Source organism: Propithecus coquereli, unplaced genomic scaffold (assembly GCF_000956105.1).
Source record: "Propithecus coquereli isolate 6110/MARCELLA unplaced genomic scaffold, Pcoq_1.0 Scaffold69, whole genome shotgun sequence".
Lineage (NCBI taxonomy): Eukaryota > Metazoa > Chordata > Mammalia > Primates > Indriidae > Propithecus > Propithecus coquereli.
In genome coordinates, this window is record NW_012152951.1 from 6,922,198 (window position 1) to 6,932,505 (window position 10,308).

The following is a 10,308-nucleotide window of genomic DNA, read 5'->3' on the forward strand; positions in this document are numbered from 1 at the left end:
ATTTATTTGATTGTTATTGTCCTGACCAGTCTTTAACAGAAGGGTAGGAATGGGATCCAGGTGGAAGGAGCCACCTGCTTTCATGGCCTTGTTGCCCTGAAGATCACCCCAGTTGTGGCTGCAAATGGCTTCTGGGAGCAAAATAAACCCTTGGGACAGGTGACAGTGGGACCACTCTTTACCTTAGAGAAACCGGGGGAGGAAAAACCCGAGCCTAAGGACAGCAGGAAGAAATTCAAGTCCAAGGTCATTAATGCTAGTTTTCACAACCCACCAACCTTTAAGTTCAGGGTTTACTACAACGGAAGTTTATTTTTGCTTAAATAAAGTCATGTGCAGGTTAGGTAGCCCTCCTCCTTCTAGTGGCCACCTTCTCCAGGGTCCTTTCAGCAGGAGCAGAGGGATGAGCGTGGCTTACTTAAAGCCTTACCTTGAAAGTGAGACGTGTCACTTCTCATGGGCCATGGTGGCTCCATCTGATTGCAAGGGGGACCGGGAAATGGAGAGGAGCACTTGGAACGCCAGTCCTGGCTCCACCTCCTGCCCTGCTTTCACCTCTCAGGACAGCTCTCCTGTCGAGGAGGTGCGTCACAATCGGTCGTCTTCGTGGATAGTGGTAGATAGAGGGTTTCTCTTCCCTCCATGCCTTTCAGGGAGTAGGACCATGGGCTAATCCTGCAGGCTGTGGACAGAGCAGCCCGGAGCGTGGGCCCTGGCACCTGAGTCTGAGTTTTTCAGGCTCCACTAACTGTGTGACTGTGGACAAATGATTTAACTTTTCTGCCTCATTTCATCATCAGTGAAATGGGGTCGCTAATAAGACTGTTGAAAATACGAAATGATTGTTATATTTATAGTTTTATCTATGGGGGAAAGGAAAGTTGATGATGGACCGTTTTAGTGAAGATGTTTGAACATGTTTTTCTTTGTTATAGTGAAGGAGGAGGTTAAAAGCAAATTCCTTAGGATGTGTTTGGGAATACTGGGTGCTTTGTAGACCTTTTGGTTGCACGGTTTTAGTGCACTGGTGCCTTCTGTGGCTTCTCTCAGGCGTTTGAGAGAATCAGACCTACACCTTTTAATTGCATTCATTTAACCTGCATGCTCTAGTAATGATGAACAAGCTGGCTATCAGAGCCAGCTCTGCTGTGCTCCAGAGAATTGTAAGAGATTCCACCACCTTCTTTAAGGGTCTCTAATCATGTCTCTGGGTTGACAGCTGGGAGAGTGAAGAGGAATAACTCACCTCTCCCGCAGTCTGTTCTCTTTTCTCATCAGCTGTTTCCAAAAAGCCTTCAGCAGGATGCCGTGTGACATTCAGCTGGTGCCATTTCCAGTCAGTCAAAAACTCGAAACCCATGGCCTTTTGAAGTATGTCTCCTTTAGGAAAAGTCATCAGCAAAGCTTGAGGCTGAGGCTGTTGAGTATAAAATGGGGTTTGTGCTGCAAGGAATCATTTAGCTCACTTCTAGGGAGGGATGAGAGTTTATGTAAGAACTGCTAAGTGCTTTCTCTCTCTCTCTCTTTTTTTTCTTTAGACAGAGTCTTACTGTGTCACCCCGGCTAGAGTGCAGTGGCGTCATCATGGCTCACTGCAACCTCAAACTCCTGGGCTCAAATGATCCTCCTGCCCGAGTACCTGGGACTAGAGGTGCAGGTCACAATGCCCCAGCTAATTTTTCTATTTTTGGTAAAGACAGGGTCTTGCTCTTGCTCAGGCTGGTCTTGAACTCCTGACCTCAAGCGATCCTCCTGCCTCGGCCTCCAGAGTAGCTGGGATTACAGGCCTGAGCCGTCACCTCTGGCCTGCTTTCTCTCTTCTGTCAGGGCTTGTGAACATGAGTAGCAGGGAGCAGGGAGAGAGGAAACTTTCTTCAGTGTCCTGGGGCAATATTTAGTGAGCTTGTCCCACATTCAACATATACCTGTATCTGCTTGGAGTTGAGATGGAGGGATGGAAGTCTTGAGAACCCTCCAGGTTTGATCATTGCACCTTCTCAAGGAGATCTGCTGTGCTCCAGAAGCTCTCACCCTAGTAGGAGGGAGAACTGGAGAGAACAAGATGGAAACATGCCCTCGCTTTAGCCTGCAGAGAGGTTGGTCAAGCAGTTTTCATGTGTCAAGCTCCGAGAGCTATGCACCACAGGCAGAATTGGGTGCAAGGGAACTCTCTTGTGCACAGGGCATTCACGGGACACTTGGGTGGTGTGGTCATGGTCCTCCATAAAGATGATACTAGATGGGGTGAGTGATAGCTGAGAATACGCCATTGGAGGTCAGAGAAAAGAGCACTCAAGTGTGTAGGTGTCACCGCGGTGCCCAGTCTGGCTCTGGAGTCTCAATACCTGGTGGGGATCTGGCCCCGTTGGTTGTCCAGGCGAGAGCAGACAGAGGCAGTTTCTTTCACTGGGCTCATTTTCCTCATCTATGGAATGGGGATGCTAATGGCATCAATGTCATAATGCGCTTGTGAGTTAATGCATGTAAAGGCCTTAGGATGCTGTTTTGACATACTGTGAGCGCTCAGTTATATTATCACTACCGTTGTTGGGGAATTCTTCAGGAAAAGTTAATAAAAAGTAGGTTGAGGTTTATTGCGAAGTACCTCTAATGCGGTGTGATGCTAAGGAATTTGGACTTTGTCCTATAAGCATTAAAAATTTTAAGAAAAAAAAAAAAAAACAGTGTGAAGAAAGCGTTTTAGGGATACTGGAACACAGACAGAGCAGCCGGTACAGATCTGAGAGAAAGAGAAGGTTCTCGGGAAGACCCGTTGGAACAAGCGAGACTGGTGCGGTCCCGGCCCTGTGCCAGGGTGGTGGCAATGGGAAGATATAAGAAAGCCTGGATTGCATTGGACTTTTGTTTTTTTCTTTTTTTGTAGCCTGGAGGTGCTAAATTATAGGTTGAGGGAATGACTGGATAATTTGGAGATTACCTAAAACTAAACCCCCATAGACATTCAACTCATTTTAGTTTCACCCTTAGTCCTTTTTTCTTTTCTTTTTTTTTTTTTTTTACAAAACTAAATGTGAGCAAACCCCCTTAGTCCTATAAATTGATCTTGAGTGCTTTATTTCGTAAGTCTGTCTCTGTCTTTATATACATTTATATAAATACATGTGTGTGTGTGTGTGTGTATATATATATATAAAACTTCAGGTCTGACACTGTCAGATCATCGATACATTGTGACTGTCTTTGCTGAAATTAGGAAATAGGTTGAAAGACGACTAATTCCTGCAAGTGGTTTCTTCCTTATTCAGTTTTATGTTTCTTTGTATGAAAAGTCTTGGTTGACTCCTATTCTTAGTTTTCTATTGTTCTTAATTTAGGTCCTGTGTCTGTGCTTGCCTGATTTTCTGGTGACTGTCTCTCTTTTATAGATAAAGTAGTAGAAGCATCATCATGTATATGAATTCCAGAAATTTTCACTGAAGCCACTTCTCTCCCTAAAGAAATCCTGCTGCGTCTTTTGTTCGTAGGTAGGAGTATATGGTAATGCTGAGTGATTCATGTCTTGCTCCACGGGTGATGACGTTCTGGTGGTGTTTGCTTAGTGTGCAGTGGGGGCGGGTGTGACTCTGCTGCCCGAGGCCTAACGGAGCCAGCTGGAAACCAGGCCCTCCTGGATATTCTGTGTCTTTCTCAGTGGTGTCCTCTTGCTTGTCCTGAAGGTGTGAAGCTGCTGGGAACTTTTTATGCCTCTGACTGGGCACAGGTAGCTTTTCAGTGACCGTACAGCTGCTCTTCCTGCATATCTTCAGTTTGAGGTCCCCGAAAAGATGAAAACAGCTGCAGTTCAACTCCACAGCTGACGGGAATCGTGGAGAGTGGAGTGTGGGACCCAGGAACACCTCGTCCAGTCCTGATGATAATTTGCACGGAAAATCACTGTCTTACCTCCTAATCTCATTTGAAAATAAAGAAAAACTCTCACCCCCCCAATAGGGACTGAATGAGAAGTAAACTTTTTAAGAAATAAGTAAGCTCTCAAACTGTAGAAGCAGATGCTTTCTTTTGGCAGTTTTGCTCATTAAACCTAAGCCGAACGGGAATGGAAACTAATTTTTAACTCAATTCCGAGTCTAGATGGAAATGAGTCTGAATTCTAATGTCAGTATCTTATTTGAACTCTATGTTTGGCTAAGGTGAAAAATGTGTCCTCATTTACTAATTCAGAATAATACCCTGTATGTAGCACTTTAAGCCAAATTTGAGGAAGTCATGGCCAAATATAAATTTGCATATTTCCAGTCACTTCTTAATAACACACCAGCTGAATTGCTAGGCCTGTCCTCAGACTGAAGTCAGGCTGCATGCCCTCATGCCAGTGCCAGCGATGCTTGGGGCTGGACCTTGGGTGCGGGGTGAGGTCCAGGGGACCTGGCCGGGGATGCAGCCACACAGGGGTCAAACACGTCGCCCCGGAACAGCCCACTCAGCTGCTGTTCTTGGATTACCTTTCTAAGGTCAAGTGTAAGAGGACAGGAAATTTCTTCTCTAGGATGTGTTTCTGGTTTCAAGAACCCCTTGTTACTTTCTCTTCCCCAGACGTTCCCGGCTATATGCTATAGGAAGTGCAAAGGCACAGTTAGTCTTTAACACGACATGGGTGTTTGGTGCTGCTCTTTCTTTAATCGAGGGAGTCCCAGCTCCAGACTTCTGTTGCTCAGTGGTGCAGGTTACTGGCCCAGTGCCTTCCAGCCTGTCTAAGTGCCCCATTTCTGTGTTACTCTAGAACCCCTGACCGTGATCACACAGAGCTTGCCCTAAGGCCATGTAATTTTCTTTTCCCTCCATTTGGTATTCAAAAGAGCCAGGTGGTCTTGTCGGGGAAGGCGTGTCTGCCCCTTTAGCTTTTCTTCAGAGCCGCCCTGGTAGTCTTCCCCGGTGGCCTGACGTTCTGCCAGCTGGAGCCGGCTGACCTGGGGGCTGCAAGGGACGCAGGTATCCCCATGGAGGAGGATGCCCTTCTTTACAGCGCATCCTGTTTGTTTCCATTACTTCCCTGTTCTCTGTTCTTGCCCATATAACCAGGCCTGTTGGTTCTCAATCAAGTCATTCTGCATTCTCTTCAGGTGTTTTTCTTCTCAGTAAACACAAGCATAGTAATTTCTAGAGGCCAGACACTGCTCTCAGTCTTGCGTGAATTTAATTCGGCCCCGTAACAACCTCGTGGGGCAGGTGCTCATAGTACCCCCTTTTGCAGATGGTAAACCAAGGTACACAGAGGTAAGGAACAGCCCCGGTTATTAAGTTGCAAAGTGGGAGAATCAGGGTCTGAACTCAGAAAACCTGGCTCCAGAGCCTGTTCTCTTAAACACTCTGAAACCTCTGATCTCTGGAATCTTCTTTCCACCTGATGCCTAATTGCTCCCAGGATGAGTTAGCCCTTTCACGTGCGTTATCCCAACAACTTGGCCCAGCTGTTTAAAGCTTCGGAGTCGTGGGTAAGTTGCTTGACTCTCAGAACCTCGTTTCCTCATCTTCCGAAAGGAGTTGTAATCACAGCTCCTTCGGCAGAGTTGCGAGGACTGTAACACGTAGATACGCACTGAGCATTCCGACCAGGACCCAGCTCACCGTAAGTTCTCAAATGTTGGTTGTTTTATAACGTTTGTAGTAAATAACTTCCTGCGTTTCCGCAGTGCCTCGTGGCCTGCAGAGTGTTTTCTTGATCGTTGTCTCACTTGCTGCTCGCAGAAGCATCTCAGGGAGGTGTGTCTGATACTGTTGAGTCCTTGCCCAGGGTCTCCCCGCTCTCACGTGGCTTGACCAGAGCCCAGTTTTGCCACTTTCAGGAGTCCAGCTGAGAACCAAGGTTTATGTCCCAAAATGTGCCTGGGCAGGCACATAAACGTAGAAAATTCATGCTTTAAAACTCCTGTACTGTTTTTTAGAAAGTCCCTCAAGCGTTTGCTGAGAACCTGTTTGTTTTTAGGTACAATTTTAGAGAAATGTCTAATCCGGGTTGTCCTCCAGCCACACCAGCTTGGGGGTTGTAGGCGAAAATGTGAGGGGCAGCGCTTCTCATAAAAACAAAATGGACCCATGGTTTTTGCCTCTAAGAACGTCCTTCTGCCCCAGTAAAATGGCTGGGACCTCAGCCTCTGGGGTTTCTTGCTCGTTCTGAAGAGGTCCTGAAGCCATGCGCTGTGTTCCAGGAGAGGCTGTGAAAATTTCACTTTGCCCTCTGTGCGTTTGCGCTCGTGCCTCCTGGATGCCCAGGGTACGTGCGCTGTTGCTGTGCTCCAGAAACCGCCAGGCTGGCGTGGGGGCCGCTGCTCCTCAAACGGGATTGGCTTTGGGATCCCAGCTCATAGCACTTAGTGATAGAGCCCACTTATTTCACTTACTCTTTGTTGTTTTCTCCTGTTGTAATCAGAAACCTTGGATAGGCCTGAAGGTTATTGCATTGGTGTTGTATTAGATAAAAAAAATCGGGTCTCATAAATTGATACAACGTGATTCATGCTCTTTGACCTAGGAACGTCCAGTTAAAGGAATTTATCCCAGGAATACTCGTACACATTTGCAAAGATGTGGGAATTCGTCACAGCATTGTTTATAATAACTCTGTTATAGGAGATTGGTTAAATAATGGTACATTCATAGAATGGAATATTGTATATGGCTTAAAATGAATCTTATACATGCTAATGAGAAAAGGTACCCAAACTAAGTAAGAAAGATTCACTGAAGAACAATACGGGAAGAAGGAACCAATGTTTGTTTACAACATGAATAGTAAGAGAACACCAAGGGAGAAATGAGTGATCTGATTTAGAAAAATGTGTTTGAATAGTTGAAAGCAGTAGTGTACCTGGCGGAGGGAGTGTAATATTATTACGGGGACTTTCTACTTTGTAAATTTTGTATTTTGATAGGGTGTAAATGTTTAGTTATATGTATTGCTTTTGCAGTCAGAAAATCTAAAAGCTAAAAAACAAAAAGATTATCCCTTGTCAGTAACTCAGCCAGTGCCCTCAGTGACCAACCGTGCCTCTGGTTGCCCTCTGGGAGGGCATTTCTCCATCTTTATGCTGCCGGGAGAGGTTTCAGGAAGGGCCCGCAGCTTCCTGCTCACCCTTGGGGAGGCTGTTAGCCCCGGAGCCTGGTCAGTCTTCTGCCATCTGGGGCCCTGTTCACATCAACCCCGGCTCCTTTTCCCCTTTCACCACCCCAGCATGCGCGCGCGCGCACACACACACACACACACACACACACACACCCATACTCACACATGGAGTCACATGCACACACCGAGTAGCAGTTAAGCCTTTGTTCTGAAACTTCCTCTGTGAACATGCTGTGTTGTCCCATTTCCTAACTGGCAACAGGTTATTAAGGTCTGATAGTGAAGAAGGAGACGGAAAAAGTATAGAAACGTAAACTGAGACCCCCAAAGCACCACAGTTCACACGCCACGCAGTGTTCCTGCTGATAGCCCACCGCAGGGCAGTAGCCATGATACTGCATCAACACACAGTCCCTGGGGTTTATGGTGACAACTTTGGGTGGGCATCACCATCCAGAGTGATTGGAAACAGTATTTTGCCTCTTGTCAAAACAGGCAGAATTCTGTCTAAAATGCTCTGTTTAGGAGGGCAGGATTGTGTGTAATACATTTTAAAAAATGTCACTAAACTTTCTTTAACAATGTGGTATATGAAAGCGTCTGTTATCCGGAAGTTCTCTGATGCTAACCCTGTGGTTTCACTGACTTTAAAGCCACTATCCATATTCCTGGAACCCTTTTTCTACAATGTAAATGTTAACTTGAGGCCAGAAATCTTGTGGAAACCCTCCCCTCCTGGTGCAGTATTCTAAATTAGCATATCTGCATGGGCAAACACTTGGACAGAAAAAGACTTCTGGGTTTGTTCTAAGGAAGGAGCCACATTTTCACTGCCTGCGTACCACAGTGGGCTTTGCTGTTCATTCATTGTTATCAGATTGAATTGTAATGAGGAGAAGCCATCGTGTCTCTGGGCGCCCTGTCTTGGCCCAAACGGATGGAACCACAGTTGTTCAAACAGTTTCTCAGACACATTGGCACACTCGTTAAAAGTATATTTGTGTCTTATGCAGTGCAGAAATAGATCCTTTTAATAGTCGAGGGCTTTGCATTGTAATTAAATGCAGCAGACCCTCACGAATGCGTTAAGCATCGTTGGAAAACCTGCATAAGCCACAGCACTAGCTGCTCCCAGGTGTGCTCGATAGAATCAATTGTGTCAGCTGAACATAGTTGGCACCTGGATAGACCGAGGCAGGAAAATGCTGGAATGAAGAGCGGGGCAGGTATTAGAGATCGTGGCCTCTGTGGGGCCTTTGATACTCGCTGGCTGGGTTTAGCACCCGCCCAGAGGCTCACCCCGGGCAGTACTCTTTCCGCTGCTACCCATGGACTCAGTCCCCCAGTGGCTTTCCCGTCTGCTCTGCCTGAGCCCACCCCAGTCTGGCACCCAGTCAGTATTTTTTTAAACTACCCAGGTGAGTCCAATCCAATGTGCAGCCAGGTTGAGCGGCGCTCTGCCGCCTACCGGCTTGTGACGTTTGCTGCTTAAGTTACACGTCCACTCTGATCCTTGGTTTCCTCATTTTAAAGTGGGTATAATGATAGAATCTTCCTAAAAGCCACATGGTAAGAATTAACTGAAATCATGGAAAACCTTTAGTGTTCTGCCTGGCTTGTGAGTACTCCATAATTTTAAGGATGTGTGTGTATATAAATGTGATAACATTTATGGGATGCACACGCACATACATATGCGTTACATGTATAAGGAAAATTTGTTGTGACCCACAGAGACATATATGTAAATAAATAACATAGATCACAAGGAAGTTAAAACCATCTTTTAAGATTTACAAAAAAGTAGGATACAAAGTCAGCAGGAGCCTGTCAAGGGTCCTTGGTAAGACAGGCTGATGTCGAACCTCAGTTATGTTCTTCGCTGAGATTTAGGGAAGGGCAGCAAACCAAGTGCTGACAGGTGCCAGCGGCTGAGAGGATCCTAGCCCCTCCAGCTGTGTCCTGGACCCTGTGCCCTCCTGTGCCTGGCAGTGGCTCTTGGCCAGAGCCACTTAGCCGGGACATCTAAACTTCCCTTCCTTCTGGTGAAATACCTGCTAATTAATACCTAGCGATGAAGGTGGGGAGAGTCAGTTGGCCCAGCTCCCTTGATAGACTCACTCCCTCTGTACGTACGTAAGTGTATTCTGTCAGATGCATGCTGTCCTTTCATTCATTCAATGGATATTTATTATGTACTTCAGGCATAGAGTTAAAATGTTGAACGAAAACAGATGCTGTCACTGCTCTTGTGGTGTTTATAGTCTAGTGGATGACATGGGCGTTAACCACCCACGTCAAGCCGTGGTGCTGAGTGACAGGTGTGTTCCCTGAGAATCTAGAACAAAGAGAACCTTCAGTGGCTGGGGCTCCGGGAAGATTTTGCTGAAGACACGATGATTGAACTGAGATCCGAAGGGCGGGTTAGGTGTATAGAGGTGGTGTGGGGTGTTTTGAGTAGAGGGAAAGGCCTGTGTATTGTTGCTGTCCAGGAACTGCAGGAAAGCCGGTCAGGCTGGCAGTGCGGGGAGAGGCTGAGCCTTGAGAGGTAGGAGGCAGCGGCCGGATTAATCCAGGCTGTGTAAATTATGTTAATAATTTGGGGCATAGGCTGGGGTAGACCCTTGGTTCTGCCATTTACAGGGTGTGGCCTGTTTAGCCTCCTGTTATGACCCTCTGTTTTCTCGTCTGTAAAGTGGAGACGGTAATGTCTACATCTTGGATTTGTTGGTATTGCAATGGATAAGATGCTTAGTGCAGCGTCTAGGAAAATGATGGTCCATTTCTCCTGTTGAGGAAGGGCACCACGACAGATAGGGAGGTCATAGTAGACAGAGAATATCCGTGTGAGAATCTTCTTGGTATATCAGAATGTGAGTCATGTGGCATATTTTATTGGTGTAAGCTAATACTGATTATCTGCAGGTAGGAGAAGGAACACTGGATTTGGGCCAGATGAGCTGTGTTGTAATCCTGGCTCTGTTACTTGCTGTTTTACTTTGGGAAAATATTTTAATTTTTATCAGCCTCAGTTTTCTGATTTCTTAAAATAAGAATAATAATAGCTACCTCAGAAGACTGTTGGGATGATTAAATGAGATTATATGAAAGAACCTAACAAGGCCTGATATATAGTAAGCCCTAACAAATGAGAATCCTCTAAATTTTGTGAGTAAATAACCAAGATTTCTATCTAACTGCTTACCTTTGACTGAAACTTTGAACTT